Genomic DNA, 6,683 nt, shown 5'->3' with positions numbered 1-6,683 from the left:
ATAACAGATACCTTTATTGTTATTTATTGTTTTGAATAACTGAATTTCTTACATCTTATAAATTTCCTCCTTTAATCTTTGACATTACAATATATTTTGATATTGAACATCCTGGAACTTGGTCATAGGGCATCATTTATTAGATTCTGATTGCCAATATTTACTTGGATTTTATCAGTCTTGAAGCATATGTTACATAATCCCTTCATTTTCCTTTTTGACACAATCTTTACTAGATTTTTTTTATTAAAGGTATGCTGGCTTCATAAATGAATTAGATTTTCACTCATTTCTATGGCCTGGAATAATTAAATGTTACAGTATTTAATCTCTGATTGTCTCCTTTCTCCTTTTCATTTTCCTTTTTTCATTTTCTTTTATCAGGCTCAAGTGTGTATCTTTTCAAAAAAAAAATGATGGTTTTGTGTGTGTGTGTGTGTGTGTGTGTGTGTGTGTGTGTGTGAGAGAGAGAGAGAGAGAGAGAGAAAGACAGACAGACAGACAGGCAAGGTATGGTAGTGTGGTGGAATAAGTGCTAGTTCATTTATTTTTACCTCCCTTAACTTCCTCTTCCTCATTTTTTAAAATGTATTTTGTTCTGTGCTTAATTTTTTAATATAAGGTTTTAGTTTATTTTTTATTTTCAGGCTTAATAAAGGTGTTGAGATCTATAAACTTCCTTTGGTACAGCTTTCACTATGTTTTATAGTTATCAAGTATAATGAAGTAATGAGCAGTCCAATTAAAGATGAAAATTTCGGAAATAAATATTGGTAACAATTTAATATATGATAAAGGAAATTCATTTTAATGCCAAAAATGTATTTTTAATAAATGATGCTGGCACAAATGACTATCTTGAAGAAAATAAAATTCTTAAGAATATAACACCCACATCTTTTGCCATACACAGAAATAAATTCCACAGTTCGACTTAAAAAAATATCTTGAACTATGTACCTGAATTTATGTACTATCATGAGTCAAGAAGAAGCCTCTTAACCAAAACTGAAAACTCCAAACATACATAAAAATAAAAATTTCAGTATGGAAAATACACTATAAGCAAAGTCTATTGACAAATAATAGATCGTGAAAAGATACATTTATAACATAAATAATGTAACATGCAGAAGGCTCGAATAGAAGAAAAAAGACAACTACCAATCCAATGGTAAAATAGACAAATGGTAGACATTGCTGTCATGGAAAAACATGCCCAGATTTTAACTAGAGATCAAGAAAATGCAAATCAAAGTAATAATATGCACAAGACTTGCAAAATTAAAAAGAGCTATATTACCTATTGCTGCTGGGGAGGTAGGAAAAATTGTATTTTAATAAACAGGTGGAAGAAATGTAAATTCTTATATCCTTTTAAAAACAAGGGATAACATCTGTAAAAATTAAAATACATAAAAGATCTTTGATCCAGCAACCCTTGGGAATCTATTCCAAAGAAATAAAACTACCAGGGTATAAAGAAATAAAAGCAGGAAAATATATTACATGCTCATGGTTGCAAAAAAACTGGAAATAAAGTGAACGCTCATTAGTCGTGTGGTAGTCAAGCTTCAAAAAAAAAAAATACTCCTCTCCCGGAAATATGTTGAGTGAACTTCTTTGTTCCTTTTGAAATTAGGAGTGTCCCTTAACTAGCTTAAGCCAGTACAGAATGAGTGGAATTGATGTGCCACTTCTGGGTAAAAACTTTGAGCCAATGTGCTGCTCATCATGTTCCCGTCTCACTCTGTAGTAGCCATGGAAGCTTGTATAAACCTACAGCTTTATTAATCTGAGTAGCTGAATAACTGATGAGCTGAGCTTCCCTGCTTTCTAGCATACCAAAGAAAGAAAACTTTTTTGAGAGGGTAAACCACAGAGATTTTGGAATCGTTACTAGAGTATAACCAAGCATCAGGATTGACTGGGTAAAGGAATGGCTAAATAAATTATGGTCCATCATATAAATGACTTTGACTTTTGCTTGGATTGAGTTTCACAAGACACTGCTGAGACGCCCCCCACTCCTGAAAAAAAAAAATGCTGGAATATGATTATCCTAGTTTATATAAGAAAAACAATATATATGTCTTTAAACATATATTACTATACAGATATGAATATGGAAAAATGTGAAAGTTGTTAAAATAGATTATAATGGAAAGATAAATCCAGAATATAACAATTTAGAAAAACGCAAAGCTATATGGTGTTTTCACATACCTGAGTTTACATATTTAATTTTAATTACAAATATTATTGAGTAGATATTATCAAAGAATTTCATACAGTATTTCATTGAATCCAAGATGCTTTGATGCTTGGTGCTTTCTTTGTCTTACCTGCATTAAGCAGTTTTCACACACCAGCTGAAAATACTACCAAAAAGAAATACATCAGTGGTTCTCAAATGTGGTCTCTCTTGGGAAATTGTTAGAAATGTAAATTTGCAGGCCCCTCTGAAGACAATCTTGAATCATAAACTGGGAATGGGGCTCAGTAATATGTTTTATCAAGCCTTTCATATGATTCTGATGCAAACTTGTTCTTTATTTGATAAGATATAACCTTAATTCAGAAGTTAAAATATTTTTTAAAAAGTTTATCTTAGAAATGAGGTAACTTATTAGACTGTCATTTTAACAGTCCTTTCTCTGCTACTTTCAATTTGCAAATTCTTACTTTCAATATAAATTCCCAGTGATCATATCTGATTGGCTTTTTTTTTTTTTGTATCTTCTAGGTCTTATTATGTTTACATTTTAAAAATATAACTTTGTCTACGGCCATGCCACCCTGAACAAGCCCAATCCCATCTGATCTCGGAAGCTAAGCAGGGTTGGGCCTGGTTATACTTGGATGGCAGATCACTTAGGAAGACCAGGTGCTGTAGGCATAAAAAATAAAAAATAAGAGACTGTAAGTTGACAAGGTCCTTGCAATCTGTGAGATCAAACAAGGGTTGCCTTGCCTAAAAAAAAAATAAAATTTAAAAATAAATTTAAAAAATATATATCACTTTGGTAGTTTCATATGCTTTTTGTTTTTAAATCAATTTTCTGTCAATATCTTCAGTTAATCATTTCCTTTCCATTTCCCAGTTGTATGTTTCATTTCTATTTAATTATTTATCTTTGACAATAATTTGTTCATAAAATTAAAAAAAAAGTTCTGACTGGGGCAAAGGTACACTTTTCTATTTTTGTTGGATATTTCTAAAAGAGACATTTCAAATGAAATAGCCACATTGTCATTATTTTAGCATCCTATGATCACAGGCATAATTTTATCTTTTACTTTAGTATAGTAATTCATAATTAGTTTAATTACTACAGTACAGGCTTGCATTCATTTTTGCCCACTATGATGCTTTATCACCATTGCAATCTTTTCAACATTCACAGTTGATCATATTATTCCTTTACTTGAAATGTTTCAGGGACTTTTTAGAATAATGACCAAAATCTTGAACATAGCTTCTAGGCCCTGTGTAATCAGGTACCAGACCTTTCCACTTTACGCTGAGGTCCAGTTACACAGGCTTTAATTTTACTTTTAAAATTATGAAAGTGTTTAAACATACTAAAAGACAACAGTTTAATGAACCCTCCATACAACCAGTTTCCATGCTAATCATGATTTAGCCATACTGCATTTCTTAAAAAATATGGACGTTATTTATTTTCATCTTCCTATATCTAACCAGGTTAACCTAGCTTCTAAGGGTAGGATGGTATTTTCAAAGCCCAGCCTTGCTGAAGAAAGTATTTCTTTAGACCCGTTTGTCCTTCTGTAAGTTGGGAGTACTAACAGTACATCTCAAATGGTCATTGTGAAGAAAAATGAACGGACACATTTAAAAATCTTAGAACAGTGTCTGGCATACAATACATGCTTAATAATGATAAGCCATTATCATTTAGAACAAGTCACACATCTCCGTACCTCAGGGCCTTTGCATAGACTGCAAGCAGTTCTCTTGCCCTCTCAGACTTTGTTCAGTTTGTGTTTACCAATACTTCAAATGTCACATTTTTAGGGACAACTTCCCCAACCTTCCCAGGCTATATTTTCTGAATACACTTTACGCTTTTCCTGCATGGCGGCTTTCTGAAATTAATTTGTGAAGATGATTAATAGATGCCTTTCCCATTACACTATAAGGAAGCTCCATGAGGGGAGAAGATAGTATCTATTTGGCTCTCTGTTTTAAATTCCCAACACCTAGTACAAAGTGAGTACTCAAAATATTTATTCAATATTTAAGGATCAATTTCTTTTCATCTAACATGTTTTGGATCAAATCCTCTGCTGCAAACATGTATGCAGCTAATTATTATAACTGTTGTAAGTTTTATAATAGGCTTTCAAGAACTTGTTTTCAGTTATTTGAATGATTAAAAATATTGAAAGTATATTAATAGTGTTTTTGAATGGATTTCTTCAGAAAAAAAGCATGCCTCTAGGTATAAAGTTTGTCCGTTGCAGTTTAATTTTAAAGTAAAGAATGATGACATGGAAATTGGCAAATGTGTAAGCTACCAGTTAAATGGTTTAAATATAAACAGAAAAAAAAAAAGCCTCCAGATAATCTTTCAATTCACTTTCTTATTTTTACACAATTTCTACTTGTGTATGACTTTAGATTTGGTGATCTTACAAAAGGCCATTATCATCAAATCTGCTTTTATTCCTAGAAGAATCCACTTGTATACAAAAATTAGACTTCATTTTTTCATTACAATGGTTATAGAAAAAAGCTTCTCATGAAACGTTATTTTCTCAAGACATTAGTCACTTACATTCAAGTTTTCTAATCATAAACCCAACTATTAGTGAAACAGAATGTAAAAAAATAACCAACCTCAGATTTGTTTAGAAAATTCACAAACACCCCCAAAATATGTTAACTCTGCCTTCTGATGGGTAGTATATATGAGGCAGTTTAGAGAACCAGTCCAGAGACGTGGATATGGCCAAATTCTATATTTAGCATAATATTTTCTACATTGAATTTTCCTCTTATGTAATTCTACATATTATCATGTTAAAAGCTCCAAGAAACCTGCTTAACTGTTTAAATGTTTTACTTATTTGACCAGAAACTTAATATCCCTCAAAACTAGTTATCAAACATAATTTGAGAACTGCAAGTCTAGGTGTATTCTACAAATCGACTAGTCCAGAATATAAAACAACCTTGATTATAGTGGTCCCATAACTCCTGGTAACCATCATTTGATAATTCACTCTAGAATCTTGTCAAAAGTAGGTGTTTCATAATTTGTAGAATCTACTTTTTTCCTTTTGATAAACAAGATTATCTGTCAGTCTCTAACTTTTGAGTACCTTAATAATTTTCTTTATAATTCTTTAAGTCTTAGTAATAGCAATTTAATAACCTCATCTATCAATTTCTTACAAGCCTTATTACCTTTGGGACCATCACCTTGAAAGCTGTCAGACATATATTGATCTTTCATATCTGTGGCTTGACATAGAAGATGGATACCAAAATTACTTGAGGAAATATTTGAAAATACATGGCACCACTTGAGTTGAAACCTGAGGTATGTGTATTTTGAAAAGCTCTCCAGGTTATTTTGATACATATTTCTAGATAAAAATTCTCTGAGTACACTACACTCTAATATCCATAATAGTAGTTTAGAGTACTCTACCATTATTCCTTGACCTGGCTTACCAGAATTAATATGGTAGGACTACTTTTCCCCAAGGTACACATTTCTTCTACTTGATCAACCAATTCTTTCTCTGTGGTTAAATTTAAGTTTCCAAGAAGAGTTTTCATAAACGTTCTCTTCTTCCTGGGAGTAGAAAAATGACAAATGTAACAGAAATTCATGCCAGGGTATTTCAGCACATTCTTTTAGTAGGTTACATTTCCTAGTACAGTCTGGTTTTGTCTCTGAGTACGGTTGTCTTATTGGTAAATTCTTCGTTTATATTCACTTGGCCAGTCTGTAGTATGCTCACATGATAATCTCCTCTTTTTGTCCTCAAAGTGATCTATAGAACAACCTTGTTATAAATCTCTTTTAGACATAGAACGCTATACACTACCTCATCTCTTAAGGGTTCTGTTTCTTCTAACCAGGTTATTCCTTCTATCATTATATTCCAGTAGCTTTACTCCACCAACTCTTGATCATGTATTATATTAAAATGCATTCTTTATTTTTTTTGTTAAGTGAATTGTCTGAGACTTCAAGTGCAATTGTGATGTCTTGAGAAATTAAAACTGTTCTTTTTACCTTGTGTCTTACAGTCTTCAGAGATCATAGCTGGTTTTTTAAAGAAAAAAAAATACTGAACTAATTTTTGACTTAAAACAATATATGATTGGATTATCCTTTCAAATCAAAACCTACTTTTAACTGATTAATAGTTTAAGCACAGGTCACTACGTATGGTTAACCGACTTAAGTTTATGTGAACTTGAAATTATACCATTAAATTTTCAGCTGTTTCAGCAACAACCAAAGGGAAAGAACTAGTTAAATAGCCACCTTTGCTCCTAAACTACGACGCATACAAATTTTATGGCAAGTAATCTAAAACTCGTTTAGAAATGATTAACTGTTATTCTATCCAACAAGAAAACAAATACAACAGATCTAATTAGTTAAGAAACCGGATACTCATCATGCCATTTCAGT

The 6,683-nt window shown here is 31.7% G+C and overlaps 1 pseudogene; it reads left to right on the top strand.

The window, feature by feature from the left end:
• The first annotated feature begins 2,781 nt into the window (after nucleotides 1-2,781).
• LOC118606560 lies at nucleotides 2,782-2,899 on the top strand (annotated as a pseudogene).
• Nucleotides 2,900-6,683: the final 3,784 nt, after the last annotated feature.

Source organism: Rousettus aegyptiacus, unplaced genomic scaffold (genome assembly GCF_014176215.1).
Source record: "Rousettus aegyptiacus isolate mRouAeg1 unplaced genomic scaffold, mRouAeg1.p scaffold_m13_p_1, whole genome shotgun sequence".
NCBI lineage: Eukaryota > Metazoa > Chordata > Mammalia > Chiroptera > Pteropodidae > Rousettus > Rousettus aegyptiacus.
The sequence above is the reverse complement of the archived record's forward strand: the minus strand, read 5'-3'. Positions and strand labels throughout refer to the sequence as shown.